The following is an 8,209-nucleotide window of genomic DNA, read 5'->3' on the forward strand; positions in this document are numbered from 1 at the left end:
ATGCTTTGCATCATTTCCTTTTAACAAAAGTCATGTAAGAAATATAATATATTGTATTCTGTATTTTGTCTCAGCTTGATAATATTTGTCTTTTTAGAGGAATTTATTCTGCATTATCAATATAAAATTAATATTTTATGCAATATATGAAAGTTCATTATATTAATATTTCTAGTTTATTTTTTGCAATGTAATTTTCCCTAATATCCTCTCTTTTTTTGCTTAGCTATTTTGGGATGGTTGCTTTATTGACCCCCATGCCCTTTATATTTTGAAAAAAGATGTATCTTATGAAAATCCTAACTTATTCTAACTATATTCTCTAGAAACTTCTCTAGAACTTTCAATCTTTGGGTAAGGGTATGAGTGACTTTGAACCTACATGATATGTGAGTATCACTTTCATTTCTATAATTGTATTTTCATTTAATAACTTGATTTATCAAGAACTTCTGAAACAATTCTTGATGTAAAATTAGTTAAGGAAAATCATCTTTTCTTGTTTTATAAGTTGATATCATAGGTACCTTAAAAGTAGCTAAGTAGAATGTAAAGTCAAGGAATACACATGGAACACTGTCAAGGAATTCCAAGAGTTAACAGACTGAACAAAAACGGCTATCATTATTTGAAACTCATTACAGGAAATGTTTTTTTTTTAACTTGAGTATTTTTTTATCAGCGTATTCAAAAAGAAAAAATATTTGGCAAATTTCAGACACTAGGAGTTGATCATATGCTATGTATGGGATCAAGAGAATTGAGACAATCAGATTGGAAGAATGAAGAAAGCAAGAAAGTTCATTCTTCATTCTGGAAATATTGAATTGCAGTTAGGTTATAGGAAAGATGAAGAGAGAATGATTAGCATAGGGAATGGTAAATATCCCAGACCCAGATATGAAGAACATACTTAGAATAATTGATATGGACATTTTAACATAATTTTATGCAATTAAAATGTATTGCTGCTTCTTGAAATGGACAGTAAGCTTGGGATGTTTTTGCTCTTACAAACAGAACACCAGGAACATATTAATTATTCAAAAAACAATTAAATATTACATTTCACATTAAATATATAACTTTGCAATATACTTAAAATATTCTATGGAAGAACACATATTCAATAGAATTCAAAATGTATTCAACACATTCAAATTAGCACCAGGTTAAATATAAAAAAGGTGTGAACATCCTGGTTCTTCATATAGTATTAAAAACTAGCCATTATATTTAGAATGAATGAATTAAATTCTCTGGTACAAAAATAAATGAATAAAATATAATTAGTTTAATATGTCTCATCTAAGATGATGTGAAATCATCAAGGCAACTAATCATAATCTGTGTTGGAAATAGAAATTGCATATAAGATAAATAAGTCAATAGTCTAAGTATAATGATATTCCTTCCTTCATCATAATAAATGACCACACAGATGTATGATTTTAATAATAAGTGTTATATGGGAACTTTGTATTTTCTAAATGAATGAATACATCAGAGTAGCCTCATCTGGACAATAATGCATTTCATAAGTTGTCTCTTAGGTTATAAATTTTACTATTTTTCTAAATGAAGTTTGCTGGAATAAATAGGTAAGAAAACCTAAAAACAAATGCATATATATGTGAACATATAAACATGCATGAACACATCTCAGCACATGAGCAAACTCTGGTCACTCCACTCTGAAGATTGAAACCTTATCCTCTTCATAGGAGATTTGTTTTTGATGTGTCATATATCATATACGAGAGCTTCCTGACTATCTAACTCCAAATATTTAAGTCATATATTCAAAATATAACTATTTTACCTATTTCTCTATTCAAACTATTCAAAATATATCATTTGGAAAGGTATATGTCTGTAAATGACTACACTTTGTGTCACGGTCAGATTGATGTGTCAACTAGGCCAAGTGGTGGTACCTGTTTGTCTGGTTGGGCAAATGCTGGGAAGTCTGTTGCAATGAGGACATTTCATAGAATTAAATCATAATAATGTCAGCTGTATCCACAACTGATTCCATTTGTAATCAGCCAAGGAGATTGATTACTTCTGCAATGAGTGGTGCTTAATCTAATCACTGGAAGCCTTTTAAGGAGGATACAGAAGAGACAGTCTCTCTGCCTGCTTTGGCTGGTGAGACTGTCCTGTGGAGTTCATCCAGACCCTCCATCAGAATCATTGACTTCACAGCCTGCCCTGTGGATTTTTAACTTTGCATTCCCATGATCACGTGAGACACTTTTATCAATTTTATATTTGCAAGTGTTCCCTGTTGATTCTGTTTCTCTAGAGAACCATAACTAATGTAACTTGGTACCAGGAGTGGTTCTTAAGAAACAGAATTTTAAAGATGGGTTTTATGAATGGTTTTCTACTTTGACTGGACTCAAAGGCACTAAGGACTCTGATTCCCATAATCAGAATGACACTCACAATCCATGGAGTGAGCAAAAGAGATAGTCAAAATATCACGATTCGATTCCCCTAATGCTTCACTTGTACAAAGCCAGGCTCTGGGATAATGTTTTTGATACATTAATGGAGTTTTGTGGAAATAAGAAGCATAGAGACATTGGCTGGTTGTTGTTAGATACACTAGCTACATTAAAGAGTGAAAGGGATGGGCTTAAGGCTTCAAACAAGAAGCTTAAGTGCCATTTGACAGATGCAGAAGTTTCTATGAGTATCCTGAAGGAAAATCTTATTTCCTGTGGCTGTAGACCTGAGATCTCTGAAAATCAGACTCAGAACCTTATTGTTAGAGTAGCAACTTAACAATGCAAGCTGAAATCTCAATGTTGCATGGTGTCTGCCATTAAAGTGAGGGCATTAATTGGAAAGGAGTGGGGCCCTGAAAAATGGGATGGTGACATATGGATTGATAATAATTTTGAGTGTAAAGTTGAAACCCTAGGTCATTCTGAGTCTTTTCTAGTAATTCTGAAATAGTCTTCCCTGAGGACATAGCCACGCTAACTCCAGCCTGCCTTGAGGAGTTGGCCAATCAACCTCTTCTTCAAGGGATTCATCCCAGAGTGACTAATCCTGTTTCAGCAGATGAAACTGCAAATGAAGGCCCTGAATCAAATGGCTTGGAAGATATTTGTAATTCTTTTCATGATCCACCACCACCACCCCTCATTTCCCCCAGATCTATATCTAGACTAAGGTCCCACTAGGAGCCTAAAGATGAGGTACAAAGTATCACACATGAGTAGGTGCATTATACTCCAAAAGAACTGCATGAGTTTTCCAATTTATATAGACAGAAATCAGGGGAATGTGTGTGGCAATGGATTTTAAGGGTGTAGGCTAATGGGGGGAGGAATATAAGGCTGGATCAGGCTGAATTTATTGACATGGGCCAACTAAGCAGAAATTGTGCATTCAATGTTATAACTCAAGGGGTTAGAAAAGGTATTAAAGTTTGTTTGGATGGTTGGTTGAAACATGGATCAAAACGTGGCCAGCACTTAATCACCAAAGAAAGGTAGACATGGCTATTATAATAGACAGCAAACTGAAAGCAGGAGTCAAAATTATATGACTCACAGTTATTTGTGGCATTGGCTAGAAAATCATGGGAATACATAGAAATACAATAGAAGGGCAGTCTACTAAATTCTTGTTCAAGCTGTATAAACAAAAGAATTCTAGGTCAAGTGAACAGGAGTCTAACCAGAATTACAAAAATACAATCATGGCCCTTTAATCAACTTCCAGACTTGAGACAGTTGAATGAAGGGGAGGCCAGGTCCCTTTGGGGGAGAACCCTGTTACACTGCCACAAATTTATACTGTTAATTTTTCCCAAGCCTTCCCCAAGGAGACTGTTGGATTTTTACCAGGGTAACTGTGCAATGGGGAAATAGAAATTATCAGATATTTCAGGGATTATTGGACACTGGTTCAGAAGTGATATTAATTCCAGGGGACCCAAAATGTCACCCTGGTCAACCAGTCAGAGTGGGGACTTATTGAGGCCATGTGATCAATGGAGTTTTACCTCAGGTTCATCTCACAGTGGGTCCAGTGGGCCCCTGGACCCATTCTGTAGTTATGTCTCCAGTTCCAGAATGTGTAATTGAAATAGACATACTGAGCAATGTGGGGCAGAATCCCCACATTGGCTCTCTAACTCATGCATTGAGGGCTCTTATGGTGAGAAAGGCCAAGTGGAAGCCACCAGAACTGCCCCTATTGAGCAAAATAGTAAATCAGAAGCAATACTGGATCCCTGGAGGGATTACAGAGATTACTGCAACTCTTAAGGACTTGAAGGATGCAGGGGTGGTGATTTCCACCACATCCTCATTCAACTCTCCCATTTGGCCTGTGCAGAAAACAGATGGGTCTTGGAGGATGACAGTGGATTATTGTAAGCTCAACCAAGTGGTTACTCTAATTGCAGCTGCTGTGCCACATATGGTATCATTGCTTAAGCAAATCCATATATCCCCTGGTACCTGGCATGCAGCTATTGATCTGGCAAATGCTTTTTTCTCAATAGCTATTAGTAAGGACCACCAGAAACAGTTTGCTTTCAGCTGGCAAGGTCAGCATTATACTTTCAATGTCCTACCTCAGGGGTACAGCAACTCTTCAGCCCTGTCATAATCTTGTCCACAGGGACTTGACCATTTCTCCCCCAAACAAGACATCACATTGGTCCATTACATTCATGATATCATGTTGATGGGATCTAGTGAACAAGCAGTAACAAATACTCTAGACTTACTGTTAAAACATTTGTGTGTCAGAGGATGGGAGATAAATCCAACAAAAATACAGGGGCCTTCCACCCCAGTGAAATTTCTAGGTTTCCAGTGGTGTGGGGAATGTCGAGATATCCCTTCTTAGGTGAAGGATAAGTTGCAGCATCTGGCCCCTGCTATGAGCAAAAAGCAGGCACAATGCCTAGTTGGGCTCTTTGGATTTTGGTGACAGCATATTCCTCATTTGGGTTTGCTACTCAGGCCCATTTGTTGAGTAGCCATGAAAACTGCTAATTTTAAGTGGGGACCTGAACAAGCAGAGGCTCTGTGACAGGTCCAGGCTGTTGTACAAGCTGGTCTGCCACTTGGACCATATAATCCAGCAGATCCAATGGTGCTGGAAGTGTTAGTGGCTAAAAGAGTTGCTGTTTGGAGCCTTTGGCAGGTCCCTATAGGAGAATCACAATGCAGACCCTTAGAATTTTGGAACAAAGTCTTACCATATGCTGCAGATAACTACTCTCCTTTTGAGAAACAGCTTTTGGCCTGCTACTGGACTTTAGTAGAGACCATATGCTTAACCTTGGGCCACCAAGTAACCATGAGACCTGAGTTGCCTATCATGAGGTGGGTGTTGTCTGATCCACCAAGCTATGAAGTTGGGCGTGTGCAGCAGTACTCCATCATAAAATGGAAATGGTACATACTAGATAGGACCAGAGCAGGTCCTGAAGACACAGATAAGTTACATGAGGACATGGCCTAAATGCCCATCATATCCACTCCTGCCACATTGCCTTCTCCTTTCCTGACCAGAGATATGGCCTCTTGGGGAATTCCTTACAATGAATTGGTAGGAATGGGCACATGCTTATGGAATTCTCTGGTCTTACCATGTTCCCCATCATCCAGAAGCATCTGGATTGATAGAGCCGTGGAATGGTCTTTTGAAAACTCAATTACAGTGCCAACTAGGTGGCAATACTTTGAAAGGCTGGGGTAATGTTCTCCAGGAAGCTGTGTATGCTCTGAATCAGCATTCATCATATGGTGCTCTTTCTCTCATAGCCAGTATCCATTAGTCCCAGAACCAAGGGGTGGAAATGGGAGTGGCACCACACTCTGTTACCCCTAGTGATCCAGTAGGAATATTTTTGCTTCCTGTCCCTGTGACCCTGAGCTCTGATGAACTACAGGTTTTAGTTCCAAAAAGGGGAGTGCTTCCACCAGGAGAAATCACAATGATTCCATTGAACTGGAATCTAAGACTGCCACCTAGTCACTTTGGGCTACTCATGCCTCTGGTTCAACAAGCCAAGAAGGGAATTACATTACCAGCTGTGGTGATTGACCCTTACTATCGGTGGGAAATAGGACTGAAACTATTAAATGGAGACAAAGAAGAGTTTTCCTGGAATATAGGAGAGCACCTAAGGTGTCTTTTAGTACTACCATGCCCTGTGATTAAAAGCAATGGAAAACTACAACAACCCGATACAGGCAGGGCTAACAATGGCTCTGAAACTTCAGAAATGAAAGTTTGGGTCACCCCACCATGCAAAGAACCATGGCCAGCTAAAGTGTTTGCTGAGGGTAAAAGAAACATGGAATGGGTAGTGGAAGAAGGTAGTGTTAAATATGAACTACAGCCACGTGATCAGTTATAGAAATGAGGACTGTAATGCCATTTTGTTCATGTTATAGTATTTAAATTGCAAGATATCAAGTTTAAGATTGACTATTACCCAAGTACTTGCACCCTATTCTGGAGAGATTTAATGTGTTTCCTCTATATGCAGGACAGTTGAGTATTGTCAGGTGAGAAAAATGAAAATGTGTCTTTTATTGTTTTCTATTTAGAAATTTGGCATGGTTTAAGGTGATGAATATAACTGCCAAGTTGACAAGGGTTGGGCTGTCATGGTCAGGTTCATGTATCAACTTGGCCAGGTGATGTTACCTGTTTGGTTGGGAAAGTGCTGGCCTGTCTTTTGCTATGAGAGCATTTCATAGAATTTAATCATGATCACATTGGCTACATCCACAGCTGTCTCCATTTGTAATCAGCCAAGGGGAGTGTCTTCTGCAATGAGTGATGCTTAATCTGATTACTGGAAGCCTTTTAAGGAGGATTCAGAAGAGTCAGGCTTGTCCCTGCCTCAGCCGGCAAGCCTCTCCTGTGGAGTTGGTCTTGACCATTCATTGGAGTCATCAGCTTCACAGCTTGCCCTGAAGATTTTGGACTGTACATTCCCATGGTTACATGAGACACTTTTCTAAATTTTATATTTTCAAATATTTTCTGTTGATTCTGTTTCTCTAGAGAACTTTATTTACTACACCAGCAGACATTACCATCTGCCATGTCATGGGACAGAAAAGTTGAGGATAACCAGAAGCTGATCTTTGGTGAGAAGATAACTTCTGATTGATGCCTTGATTTGGAACTTTGCAAGGCTTCTGAATTGTAAATTTGTAAGTTAAAAATTCCCATTGTAAAAGTCAACCCAGGGCAGGCCACAGTGGCTCAGCAGGCAAGAGTGCTTGCCTGCCATGTCAGAGGACCTGGGTTCAATTCCCGGTGCCTGCCCATGAAAAAAAAATGTCAACCCATTTCTCGCATTTGAGCTTCATTAACTGTAGCAAACTGAAACCAGTGTTGGTACTAGAAGAGTGGGGTACTGCAATTGAAAATACCAAAAATGATGGAACATTTTTATAAATGGGAAAGAGGAATCTTCTGGAAGAATTGTTAGGTGCTTGATAGAAAGGGCTAGATTGCTTTGGAGAGACTATTGGTAGAAATATGAACAGCAGAGGTACTTCCAAGGAGGACTGAGACAGAAATCATGCATGTCTCATTGCAAACTGGAAGGAAGCTGATCCTTGTTTTAAAGTGGCAGAGAATTTGGCAAAATTGAGTCTTCATAGCAGGCAGAGGGCAGAATTTGAAAGTGACAAGCTTATATATTTAACTGATGAGATTGTCAAACTAAATATGAAAAGTGCATCCTGGCCATCCTTGCAGTTTATAGTAAAATGAAAGAGGAAATGGATACACTTAAAATTGAATTCCTGGGTAGAAAATAAAGAAAGAAAAAATAGAAGGGGATGGTTTGGAAAATTCTGAGCTTCTGGAAAGGGAGTTCCCAGAGAATTATGCTCCATGTGAAGATGTAACTGAACATGGGTCCAGTCATTCATACCAGTAAAAGTCAGAACTGGCAGTACAATTATCTGGAAAGATTCTATGAAGGTCTTCCTGGGTGATTCATGAGAACTCCGTAGAATTCATGTGACATCAAAATCTTTTTTTTCTTGCAAGATTGATAAGAATGGAACTATGTCCATCCTGGATTAAATAAAAAGGGACAGATCAAAGGAAAAATTATTTCAAAGGTAGAACTGTGGAAGCTGAAATCTTGAGCAAAGACATCTCAAAATAAGATAGTGGCCCACTATTGTATGTGGAAAAG

This window comes from Tamandua tetradactyla, chromosome 9, assembly GCF_023851605.1.
Source record: "Tamandua tetradactyla isolate mTamTet1 chromosome 9, mTamTet1.pri, whole genome shotgun sequence".
NCBI classification, from domain to species: Eukaryota; Metazoa; Chordata; class Mammalia; order Pilosa; family Myrmecophagidae; genus Tamandua; species Tamandua tetradactyla.